Raw genomic sequence first — 14,072 nt, forward strand, 5'->3', positions numbered from 1 at the left:
ACGTCACTATTCTCATCTGTGGCTCTTTGTGAGAGCTATTTTACTTCCTTCCTCGTAAGACCTGTGCTTGTCTCAGGACTTGAAACTGGTTAAGTCTGTTGGTGTGACCATCACCCCGACACTTTGGTAAAGAAACAGATGACTTTCATGGTCCCCAGAGTAGGATTCGGTGACTCCTCTGACCCTTCATCTGGTGCTACCATGAGCTCTAAATTTCCACTTATCAAACACTGTGGTCCATCAGAAGGGTATTTTTGGTGTTTTTGGTGCTGCCTAAACTTTCCTCTAGTGCCACAGTCAGACAAATGTTCCAATGTTCCAATGTTCAAATGCTCTTGACCACAAAAACTAACAAAACCATATGGGCTATGGGATTTCATGCTCATCCTCTGGGCAAAATCCTCCTATGCCACCCTGTGGCAGAAATGTGAACTAGTCTATGCACTCAAGACACTTGATAATTTAACAGACAGGTTAACATGGGATATTCTAATCACGTACGTGCACCCAATGGGATACACTGTTTTTGATTTGAATGACCCACTGGTCTTTCGTCAAGGACAAACCTTTTAAATGTTTTATTTTATCTGAGCTCCCTTGCAGCCTACAGACTACTCTAGTGCAGCCTCAACCTTTAAGCAAGTTTATTTTTATTTCGGTTTGAGTAAAGTTATGTTATAAAGGTAAAAAAAAACTAAAGCACAAACAAGCCCACCAACCACCAACTTTACTACATATACACATATGGTGCAATTTTGGGGTTCAATGTCGTACTCAAGGAAAATTCAACACTTCAACTATCAAGTCTGCACTGGATGGTCAAGCTTCTCTACCACCTGAGGACAGCTGCCTACTCATAAAGGTTTGGTCATGTCAATTCTACAAAAATTTGATTCAGGCAATGTTCTCTGCTGTGATTGTGGTTCAGGCTGATCAAATGGGGTCTATAACCATTTGATCAGCCTGAACCACAAACCTTCATTTTTTGTTGATGATTCTGGAAAATTCCCTGAGGCCAAGCAGAAATTTGAACGCAAAACAAGTTTATGAGGATGATAAACTGAAAGTGAAATGAGATTTTCTTTGGCTCTGTTGATAACCAAACATGTGGAGCAGGCAGACAAGACGTCAGATAGAAAAGTGAAATCCCCTCAATAAGATTACTTCAGACCATCAAAGGCTGTTTCCTCCACTCTAAAAAAGCTCAGCGCAAGTACAGTGCCTACTCTCATAAAATCCATCAACATATTGTAAAGTCAAAGCTCGGTCATAAAGATCAAATGCAGGAGTCAATGAGAAGATGAAGGGCTGCAGTAATCCAAAGCAGCCATTCATGCACCGTGTTCTGTCTCCTGTGAAGTGCAGGGAAATGGGATCTGACCTGAATGAACTGATGCAAAAAAAAAAAAAGACAATCAAGTTTGAAATTTAACTTGAGTTCAATTAAATACGGGGACAGACGATGCGATGCTAATCATCGTCTTTTCATTCAGTGGCACTTGAGCACAGTTTTCAAGGTCACAGTTCTCATCCTTCAAGGGTCATGGAGAAATGCTGTTGAGGAGGAAGGTAAATTGGTCCTTTTTTTTTTTTTCCTTTTTTTTTTTTTTTTACAAGCGAATCATTGGTTTCAGTCTCAGGCAACAGGAGTTGAGTTGAATAGGCTTTTAAAAAGTGAGCTACAAAAAGGTTATTGTATGCCTCGGGGTAGTGAGAGCCAGCAAAACAACGCTGCCCTCTTCTCTAATAACGAGTGTGTGAACGGCCAAGCATTAATGCTGACAGTGGATCTATTGCACGTCTGTATTTGTTTAACATGCTTCTGGGTTTAAAATTGTCGTCCTGGTTTTTCTGCAGCAGTTTTCCCAGCGACCCCTTGTTGCCGAGTCTAATGTGAGACCCTGCTGTTTCCTAGCGTGCTCGCCTTCTCCCAGTTTCCATCTTCCCCTCTATGCTCACGCTGAGGAAATTTCAGCGTGAGGAAATAAATATCAATCAGTAAACTCCACTGTTGGGTGTACATGAGATGGGCGTTGTTGGAGATATCATTTGCACTGGCATTTGCCAAACAAACCAAACACTCATTCATTTCTGGGGCGGAGGGCCGAAATATCGCAGCCATGTTGAAATGTTGAAATGTTGAAATGTCCGGTTACGGTATACAAATGTTCGGATGAAATATACATTTTCATGTTAGAGTGAGTCAGAAGCAGGAAAAGGGCGGGATGATGACGACATGTGATGGAGTGGCTGACCCATCCTGGCACTTAAAAACCACAGCTAACTCCCTAATGAGGCTCCCAGTACTGTATGGATTAATGTCTAGCCTGATGACATTAAGTTTAATCACTTTACACTTGGTGACAGTTGAGACAGATAAATGCACTGTATGGCCAGAAGTATGGGGACGTCCCTGTCTATTAGTTGTGTGCTTTTTTCCCCCCAGGTCTGAGTGGAAGAACTTGAGTGCTCAACCCCTCCCATCACCTTCAGAACGAACTGTTGAGAGCCAGACATATCATTCAACATCAGTGTCCAAACTTACTAATGGCTCTTTTCGGCCAAAGTAGTTCCAGGAACTGTGGAAGCAGAGGAACAAAATTCAGGAATTAAAAGTTGTTCCTTCTCTCTCTCTCTCTCTCTCTCTCTCTCTCTCTCTCTCTCACACACACACACACTTTCTCTCTTTATCTCAATCTTTTTTTAATTAATCACTTGAATATATATACTGCTCCTCTCTGCTTTATAGAGCTTTATAGTGAGTTCCAGCTCATTGTTTAGCTGTGGGGCCTGTAATTTTACCGTTCTGGTTCACTCTGGCCACTCTCACAGCATTGTTTCTGCCTGCAGCTGGCAGCTGTTTCCAGCCACAGTTAGCAACCAGCTGATGAAAACAGAGGAAGATTTAGCTACTGAAGAGCCAGATATTTACCTCATGAGTTGATAAAGGCCAAAAAAAAGAAAAAGCTAAAAGGAGCGTGAATACTGGTTCTGCATTCGCCACTTGGCCAGAAACTCGGCTCCAACTGAATGTTAATGTTTCTCTGTAACTGCGTGTAAATAAGCAGATGTTTGCTGACAAGTTTGCCTTATCAACTTCAAAGGTGATGACATTATGTTCACAACTTGTTTCCGCTGACCGTCAGCTACTACCGGTTTATAGCTGGAATTCAACAACATAGCCAAATATTGTTTTTAACATTAATAAACAACATGAAAGATCCACCCTCATCCTAATATTAATACTAGTGGTGGCCAGTACTTCTTCATTTTGTGAATGAAGTGATGCAAAAGTTGTAACAGCTGTAGCATCTGTGTTTAACCAATCAGCTCCACCTTGATAGTTCCTAAAACATCAGACAGTCCTTTGCCTTGAGCAAGGATTTTTTTCTACCTGCAACTATCACAAAGGAACTAAATTTAGTCCCTGGTTCATTCAGATGAAAGGCAGGTAAAGTTAATTAATTCTTTGTCCACTTAATAATGTTCATGTGGTGGACATGTCCTGTAATGCTGTTGTGGCTCAAAGCGGATGAATCCCTTAATAACAGAAAATAGGAAAAGGCATCTAGATGAGCCACTTTGATTTACAAAGCCAGAATGTCTTGGGTTTTTTTGTTTTTTCTTTTGAATAGCTCTTAAATTGTATTTACTTATGTTTTGGAAAATATCATTAATGCAATACAAAAAGCAGGTCAATTGGTAGTGGGTCAATTATCAGTTCTGTACAGTAAATTTAGCAAAGACGCCGGAGATTAAGTGATAATGTGACATCATACCATATCTTACCACAACCTAACACAATTAATACGAACTATATCATCATTACAAACTGGATGGATGAATATTAGGAAAAAAAGAGGAAGAGCTGAGGAAAAGGAGTAAATGCCTGCCGCTCTACATACGATACCGTAGCTCACCCACAGGTGTCACTGTAGTATCATTAAAACAACCTCACCTCTGATAAGCACTCCACAGTAACAGTGACGGCATTGCAGAATTAGATATTTGTTGCATTTTTTCACCCCCAAAAAGTGTTTATTCCTCAGGACACAGGGCTGTTTATAGCAGAGTCATGCTGATGGAAATCTGGAAAACTCTAAAATATTTTTGAGAGAGTCCAGAGGGGAATGGCCAGTTCTGCCTTTTCATCTCACAACCCCCTTAGTGATGCCAAAATGTTTCCCCACAGACACAGACACTATAACTGTTAATTAAGCAAGTAATTTCCTAATTAGGGTATCAACAAAGAAAAGGCATGTGTCATACAAAAAAATTAGCCTGGTTCATATGCAAGTTATGTGTTTTGTTTATTTTCACATCATGTCGCTGCTTTGACTAAGTGGAAGCATATAGCCATATGCTTACATGAAAATGTTGCAGAATAGTCCCTAATTAAAAGTAAATATGATAAGCCTTATGAAACATGACTCATTTAAATTTTGTTTTCATATTCCAGACATCAAAACCCACACAGCAAACATTTATGCACTGAAAAAATTTTAGTTTGAAGGCCTACACCAACACATTCCAGTCCAAAATAGCATTTAAATTAAGATTTAGGTGGCATCTGTTGTTGCCATCGGCCAATAAAATGAATGTCTTTTATGAAAAGGTATCTAAATATCTTCCTGATGTCAGCTGAGAACAGTTGCCTGAGTTGTTATCATATTAATTTTCACTGCGCTATTGTTATGAAATGCTTCCCACATCCTCTGATGCAGGATACACAAAGCAAACAATCTAAAGTAATTGAAGTCATTTCAATAACAATCTGACCTTTGATAGATACAGATGAAGATCATTCCACTGAGCAACTTCCGTATACACACACTGCAAATTGCTTTGCTCATGCAGTTGATCCTGGTTGAAGATAAGAAAATGAAGAGGACTGTGCTCTTTGATTCCTTTGAAACTAATACGAAACTCTACACTGAGGCTGCAGAGGAGTGAGGCGGACAGTGACAAATTGCAGCGAGTGGAGTGTGGTACTGTTCATTAGACCCCTTATCCCATTTCACACTTGCACTGGACCCCATTTTTTTGGATGCCCTTTCAAAGCACAGTCATGAGGTTTAAGAGTGTGGCTGAGTTTCTACAAACGCCCTGAGGTGCAAAAGACAAATTTATACAAGACAATTGTTAAATCTTTAGTGGTTTTGTTTTTCCTTGTCTCACAGCATTAGAGTTTTAGAGATACAAACAATGAATTTTACAGCAGCTTATGTCTGGAAGAGAAAGTCACCTCTTGTGTGTTAAGGTTTTAGTGTGGCTGCAGGTAGCAGCTGTAGCTATGACCTCAGAAATTAACTACACACCAGGGCTACAGCGGCCTCAGAGATATTGTACAATGTTGGGACCACAAGAGGTGTGATTGGTCAACACGGGCTCCTCTACATGTCTCCCAAACTGGTGGAAAATTTTTGAATCTGAAACAACACTTTAACCACTTTTCACAAGCAAGCCAGATAAACTATATGGCAAGCCAGCTAATACTCGTGCTAACTGGGAAAGTAGCTAAATGTAACTGCTGAATCCAAACAATCAATAACTGGTATCAAATAAAGGCAAAATCTTTTTCCAGAACTTCCAAAGAATTTTCCTTCGGACCTTCTCCTTTGCAGCGCAATGACATAATTGGTTCTGATACAGCTAGCAAACTGCCACCATCTGTTTGTCCTCCATCTTGAATCTCTGTTGATGTTGGGGAAATTTTTTTAGTTTAAATAAAGACATTTTCAACTTGCACAGATGTTGGCTATCTTTACCCCAAATTGCAACTGTGTATAAACCTGAAGCCAGAGGAAGAGTCGCTTCAGTTTCTACTAGCTAACAGTTAAGCTAAGCTCACTGGTGAGAAAATGAACTGACCATTAATTAAAGTGACTCCAAATGAACTTAAAAAGGGTTGACCTTTGCCTTTTTCCTTATGTATTTATCTTTTTTCTACATCAGAACACCCCCTGTAGATTATTTTCAGATAACAAGACCTTGTTGTGAACTCACTTACTTATTTTGACTGAATTATGCAATGCAAATATAAATTTATTACCTGCTAACACTTGGTAAAACGTTACAGTTTTTCCCTTTATACCTGCGAAGTCCTTCTACTACTAAAGTGTTAAGGATGTACCTCATATCATAAAGTAGGTCCCTTGTCACAAATAAAGGTAATGACTTGGCAAGAACTGAAATGAAGGTATTATGTACCTCATCAGTAGAGGCACCATTTTCAAAAGCCATGAAAATATTCCATTTGCAGGAAACTGTACTTAGGAGGGTTTATGATGTTGGTTTAATGACACATTCTAATAAGAGATCTGAACGCCACACTGGATGTGTTGTCAGACTGATGACATCTTGGGTTAAGTACTATGCTCAGGTAATTCACTTGAGCTTGGCCCCGATTGCCCTTTCCTGTGAGTTCACATCAGAATTATCCTCAGGACTATTGCACTGCTTTGCGTGGAGTGATGGATCAATACATGTCGTCTTGATTTCAGATAATACAGTGTTTCCTCCAGGACTTGGCTTGCTTTAATGTGTTTTACTGATGAAATAATCTTCACTAAAAAGCACAAAAGCAATTTCTGCAATTATATTTTAACACTACACTTGATGACTATAGCATCATTGTAGAGGCTTATGGGAGGATTATGGTTATGGCTGAGTAACCTTTTCCTGCTGTTACATCAAGAAACACTGTCTAATTGTTAACACTGTACATGCTCTCAGTGATGGTACTGTGCTCGGGAACAACTGTGAGGCACTTGGTCTTTACTCAGAGCATTCGCTACATTTTAAATGGAAATTTTTGATTCTACTCACTATATTTTGTGTTACTGATGTTGCAGAGTATTTATTTAATTAGCTCCAACTCCACCAAATACAACATTAAAATGCTGTTTACAAAGCATCAGTAATAATAACAATTCCAAATAATAATAAAACACCAACAGGGACCATTCATAAAGATTACATGTTCTTTGATAATTAAACATTTTGCTGATTTTATTTAAGCAGCATAAAGTGACATTTTTGGCCTTTTCATGGCAGCAAATACAGTTGAAAGCATTATTTATTTATTTTTTTACTGAAAAATGCTGCTGTGGCTGGAAACAGGGTTGATGAGAGCAGGATTAAGGGTAAAAGACCATGAATCAAAATAGGCTAAATAGCATAATCTGGAGGGAAACTGCAAATGCTGGGTGGAAATTATCTGTGGGTACCATACTGTAGTCAATTGAGCAATTTTTAATATTAAAATATTGATTAGAGAAGTTTTGAATGCAGGACTTTTCCCTGAAATAAACTTAAATGACAACAAGCTGCAAACACAACATTGCCACACTATCCATCATACAGCCCGCTGGCCCATGTCGGGACCAGTAGAAAGTTCTGGATGTGTTCTGACAGAGTAAACACGTTTCTCAATGGAGACAGGCTGTGCCTCGTTAGATCAGTCAAAGTCTCTAAATTCAAATATTCAGTTCATTTTGCGCTAACCATAAGCACATAAATGACTGCCTACCTTTTAGACGAACTGCTTTTCTCTCTCCATTCCAAAAAATCAAAGGGGTTTCCTATAAAAGTATTCCAGGTTATGTCATGAGAAGTCCAAAACAGACGACTGAGCATTTGTACCCCACTTTTCCCTCACTTCTCCTCTTTCTCTCTCCATCTCTGCATTTGTGTCAGTGTTAGCGGGTCTGCTATTGTTTGTTAGCTTCCTGGCTACAAAATGGAGGCCTCCCTGTAAACATGGGGACAGATTTCACTACAGGGGAGTCGGGAGAAGACAGCAAGCGTAACTGTGCGTAAGACGTAATGACGTCTCCGTTGGAAAAGCCTGTTTTTTTTTCACAGCTTTTCTGAATGACGCTAGCTTGTAGACGTCTCCCCTGACCAATCAGAGCAAACTATGGGGGTTGGGCACTTCAGAGACAAGGCCAATAGGCTTTGAGAGGTGTGACTCAGACAAGGATCAGCTCTGTTTTGAATGGTTCCAAAGGCATCAAAATGCTTCAGTATGTTTTCTATTATTTCATTTTAAAGAGTTAAAGCACATTTCTCCCAGTTTTCCTTTTGGGGAGGTTTATGGACGCCAGTGAAAAAATGAACTATAAAGGCCTCCTAAACTAAACTATTAAGCCTAGAGGCCTTGAGGCTTCACAGAGCAGTTTTTGACAAGATTTAGAAGTATTGTGGAGCTTTTACATCGTTCTTGTATAAAGTTTATTCTATTGGTAGTTATATAATATGACTTTTTTTACAGGCGAGGACTGGAAAATACAAAAAAATACCATATATGAGCTGATGTTGTAGTCACATGCAAAACAAGCACATTTTCAGAAACAAGGATATGTTACCTTTCAAATGCATTTTGGCCTTAAAGTTCTTCTGTTTTAAGCTTATTACATTTACATATGCAAATTGATGCAAATTAGTTTTAAAACAGTTTGGCTCTAAGACTTTATGTGTTAGCATATAGCTGCCTACTTACCTGCATCCTGCAGACACAGACCAACATTCTTATTCATTTGGAATCATGTTTTTGTGCACCTGATGAATGCAAGGCCAATTCTCATTCTCTTTTTAGCTCTGTTTTTGGTCTCCACCAACTCCTGAGGAAAATATCTGGCTCTCTAGCTGCCAAAGGCTCCACTATGTTCAACATGCAGTTGCTAGGTTTGTTAGTCTGCTGGTTAGTGCTGGAAAGTTAGTGTACAGTGGGTTTATCTGAGTTTTTTTGCTGAAAATAGTGTTGACAAGAATGGTGACAGTGGGTTCACTGCACTGTAAAACCACAACGATAAGCTGAAACAAGAGAAAACCCCCTGTATAGAGCTGACAGGAATCTGCAGAGTCAGGTGAAAGTTCTCAGTGACCTCTATCTCATTACACATTTGATCCAATGTTAAGGCAAAGCTATTGATTAGTGCAGCTTTAAGTGAAGAACCTGAGCACTTCTTCACCACTGCATGCTGTACAGTCTATAGTAAGACAGATGCATCACGCGGCAACGATTATACAGCGCTTATCTATTTACTCGGATGTGAAGCATGCAGCTCTGTACAGTCAAGTATGTCATCCTCTGTGGCCATGTGAGAGCTGTGTATCATTCACAGATAAAAGCCTGAAGCTGTCCGAGGAGAAGTGTGTAAATCTTCTACTGTACTGTACATTGAGCCACCTCTTAAAAAATGCCTCCTGCAGTTTTATTATTACCAGGGGATAGATTTCATGTTTGTCAAGGCAGAAAATAATAGCTTTGAAAGTGTTACGTTCATCCATGAAAAATGTGAAAAAGAAAAGCTTGGTCTGTTAAAATGTGCTGACTGTGGGTGAGTGCCTGCTCTACCTCCCATAAGGGAGAGGAGATCCCTTGATTTGTGTCCCTCGATTAAGTGATCACATATCATAAATGGTGTCGTGGTGGGGGGAGAAAAAAATAGAGGAGAGGTGCAGATGGATCCCTGAGGCACCCCATTAAGCAAAGTTTAACATTGTAAGCATTTCTTGAGTTACACCAGTATCAAATGCACTGCCGTCTATGAAGTGCCTGGGGATACACTTTTAAAGTATGAATAAAAAGGTACATTCAGACTCAGGCCTTGAGCTATTGCTTGAAAAAATGTTGAATAAGGATAAAAATCTATTTATAACATCACTTTTACCATGCTCAGTATGAAGCAAAATAAACATCCATCTCCTGTAAGATAAGGTAGAAACAACCCCTCGGACAGAGAGCTCTGTTTAGCCAGCTTAAAAGGGAAATGGGAGCTTCATTAGACTGCAGGAAGCTGGTCCTGAACGTTGGCAAGCTCCAGCAGAGAGTTCCACTGAGGTTGGGAGATGTTCTGTAATTTCCGACCCCGAGCTAATCTGTACAGCATGCTGTGTGGTGAGAATGCGATTTCCACTCGGGGCGGCAGGATGACGGATTCGCTGCATTTGAACTCCCTCATGTCTTCCTTGTCACATCTGTAATTAAAAATGCGCTCCCTGGGAGACAGTGGGGTTCTGGGTAATAAAAAAAAACCTGCTTTGTGAGCTTCTCCCTCTCTCTTTCTGTTTCTCTTCTGCTGTTTTAGTTTATGTTTGTCGGCATAGGGACAAACCCCCAGACACACTTTACATGGAATTTTAATGCTTGCAAAGTTAATCTCTCTATCTGCCAAGTGCCATATCTGCTCAAACCAGGCCACATGAGTTTTTAGTGCATCTGAACAATCTTGTCTAATCTTGACTAAACAGCTCTAACAGACGTCTCCTTTCATACAACTCAGAATGCAAAGCATGTGGAAATATTAGAGGGGGGTATTTTTCTATTTTTACAACAAATTGCTCTGCTACTGTGCGTCTGGATGACATTTTTTCCAAAGATTGTTTGGTTGGTTTTAAACTCCAGACAGCTTTGATTGACACGTGTTGTTCGGGGTTTGTGACTGGCTCATTGATCTGCCATAGTGTAGCAGAGTCAAAGGACTCCATCAGAGTTTATTCAACAGTCACTGCCGTATTTGACGTTACATAATTTACTACTCTATTGATCCATTTATATATTAATTTATTTCAGTCTTGTTTGTAATGTAGTTTTGGCCTGTGATTGGTTTTTAGACTTTTATCCTCAGCTTGTTAAAAAGCATTTCCATTACTATGGTAAATTATTATGCTAGTAACAATTAGTTCTACTGTTAAATATTGTTTTGGAGTAATTTGTCATGTCTCAGGTTCACCCGACTGGGCAAATTCAATGAGAAAACAATAAACAGGACATGGAGACGTCGCTACAATGTCCAGCAGCAACTTCTTCTTTATTCTTTTCCATCACGTTGATAGTTTTGTGACTCATATGAGAAACTCCTGCTTTGCAGTTTGCTAATCTGCAGTTAGATGAAGTGTTTCTTCTTTTTTTAAAAGCTTTTTATGAAGTTTTGTGCAACAGAAGAACAGATCTCATTCTCTTTTTCCCAGATATTAGTTTGTGTGTCAAATGGAGAAATACTGTACATGACTGGTTGGAGGAAAGAGGGCAGATTTCTACCTCATTTATTTCACAGTGCTACAACTGCTGAGAACCTGAGTCAGACCATGAAGTGAAGTTAGATAATGAACATCAGAGCTGATTTTCACTCTTTTGGTTCAGGTTCAAGTCAAGTCTCAAGTCCGCAGAGAGCAGGTCAAGTTTTCTTTCAGGTTTGACATGAAAAAGCCACAGTACAGGATTTTTTTTTCTCCAACATTTATTCCTCTGAAATCAAGTCTCCTCATAATTTTGCTGTCAGGGTTTCCAGGTAGTCCATCTCAAGTAAGTCAAGACTCACAGCAGAAGTCTTCCAGTTAAAAGTCTTAATTTTTTTGACTCGAGTCTGACTCTGAACTCCTAAGTTTCAGATCTACAGCTCTGCTTAATTAAAATTTTTTCCATGTTTGAGCTCACATCAAGGCACAGTTCAGAATGACTTGTTTGAATGGTGCAATTTAATCACATTAAAAAAGTTTTATACTTTAACAGCACTAAAAAAACATGTCCAGAAAAGTATAAAAAGTTTCATTTTCACAAAAAAAAACTCCCTTTGAGTTACTTGATATTATGACCAACATGTTTGATTCATTTGTACACAAACGTGGAACAATACGTGAAACACCATACTTGTGTTACATGTTTTCACAATGGAAGTAAATTAAGTTCCAACAATGTGTGCCTTACAGTGCCCCCCCCCCAGTCTACATAACTGGCCATGAATCCAGTTTTATCGCTCCTGCATTCCTGGGGATAAATGTCCTTTCTACAAAGCAGTATTAGGTATCACTGTGCAAACACAAAACCGATGATATCTCCTCCATCACATGCATTGCTCAAACAGTATCTCTGCGATCGGGGCTGAGGGGTCGTTTTGCACCGAGCGTTTATCTCATATTTCATCTGCCTTTTATAACAACATGAAAAGCAGCTGGTCTCTGATTTGTCCTCTCGCTCTACTGATGCAGGTTTATCATTACTCTTTTGTCAGCAGTTTCACACAGCGGTAATAACCATGCTAAGCTATTGTGCCTCTATAGCATGAATTACTTTCTAGAATGTACATTTCCCATGTCCTCATAATGCTCGAACATAGAGAATCGCATCTTAATTTCCATCAGAGTGGAAAATGAATACTGGCTCTGATATTGCCATTTTGACAGCCTTTTCCGAGATCATATTTCAGATCGTGCATGTGCTTCCCTTCAGCATAAATGACTATACAGTATGTGCAAGGGAGTGGAATACATTCCCCCGCAAACTGCCCGCGCTCATATCATATCTCAACTTTCATCAGACTGGATAATGCGCTGTGGTTCCACTCTGATGCTATTGAGATTGCAGTTTTGACAAAAAAAAAAGAAAAAAAAAAGAAAAAAGAAAGAAACCCGTCTGAGGGAAACGCGGTGTTTATCATATCTGCCCTGATGCGTGCTGTGTCAGAACGTGGATCCTGTGTTTCTCTGTACACAAGCTCAGGCCGTTTATCAAACTTGTTATGATGGACTTGGGTTTGTGTTGTCAACCCAGCAAATGATCTGTGACCGAGTCTGTCTCGGAGCCCTGAACATGCACTTACCTCAGTAAAAGCATGTTTATTACTTCTGTTTTGTGATTTATTTTCTTGAAATGAAAGTTTCTATGGACTTTTATGAGTTTCTGTATTGAGAATTTATCTATTTTTCAGAAAAGAGAAAAGCAGCATTCTTTTTCCATTTCCAAGAGTCATGGTCTTTTTTTCACATGTGGATATTTTTAACTTGTTTTGCTCAGCGCCGAGGTATTTTAAAGTCTCATCATGGTGTTTATTAACAGCTGCTGCATCCCCCAACATTATAACAATAATCACTGTCCAGTATTATTGCTTCTTCTAAACATTTTGACTTCATGAGTAATGTCAAGATAACTCAAAATAATATTTAGACAATGCCTAAATGGCATTGATTTCCGTCCGCATCCTCAGCTACAATATGTGGAGAACAGGGGGGTAGATGAAGGGTAAACAGCTGTGCTTTTCATTTGATTCAACAATTGTTCTGTCTATGCTAGCTTGGATAGACAGCTGGAAGACCTACAGTATCCCCGCCAGATCCCTCTCCCTTCTGCCAACAACAATGAGCTGGAAGATCCTGGAGGTCCAGAGCCTCACCAGTTTGAGACTCTGGCTCCTGGATCAGAGGCTGTGGTCGACCCTGTAGGTTCAGAGTCCATGGAGGTATCAGGAGATACGGGTAGTGATGATTCATCTTAGCTTAGGTAATGATTTTGATATTAGCTGTGTGTTATCATTATATTCTCTATGGAACGGCTATTTCCTCACTGCTGAGATGTTTTTATTGCACATATGTGCATTGATTGTATCAACATATTACACCGATGAGAGTAAAGGTGATTATGTGTACAGAGTTTGTCTCAACAATGAGAATAAACAGCAGTGTACAATGAAGAATAGATTATGTCGCTATGGTTACCTGCAGTTTCACCTGCCTTGCACACAGATCTAGAATTGTAGTTAAACTGTTGGCCAGTGTTTAAGGTGTCCTCATATATGGTTTCATCAGACGCCTGCCAGCTGGGATGGTCAGCCAATCCAAAAATTATATATATATATATTTTTATATATATATATATATAATATATAATATTTTTTTTTTTTTTTTTTTTTTTTTGACCATGGTATAAAGGACTTTGATCAGTTTTTTGTTTTCATTGGATGGTGCAAAAAGACTTGTATGCAGACCTAGGTTAATTATATATTGGCTTGTTTACTAAATGGCACGGCAGGAGTCAGAAGAATGGGGAGGAGGGGTCATTAATCAATTATCAATGACTCAACACTTGCCAAGATTTGCTAGCAAGGATAAGATAGGACGAGTATGAGACAGGATTTTTCCCACTTTGGTATTACAGAAGCAAATCCCAATTGACTTTAGGAATCATTTAGGAATCCTATCTTATCTTGCTTCACCCTATCTTATTTCAGGTTAGGAAATCTGAAATACTCAATCCAACATCTCATCTCTCATTATTCTCACTGAGGTATTTT

This window comes from Seriola dumerili, unplaced genomic scaffold (assembly GCF_002260705.1).
Source record: "Seriola dumerili isolate Sdu_G_001 unplaced genomic scaffold, Sdu_1.0 BDQW01000331.1, whole genome shotgun sequence".
Classification (NCBI taxonomy): domain Eukaryota; kingdom Metazoa; phylum Chordata; class Actinopteri; order Carangiformes; family Carangidae; genus Seriola; species Seriola dumerili.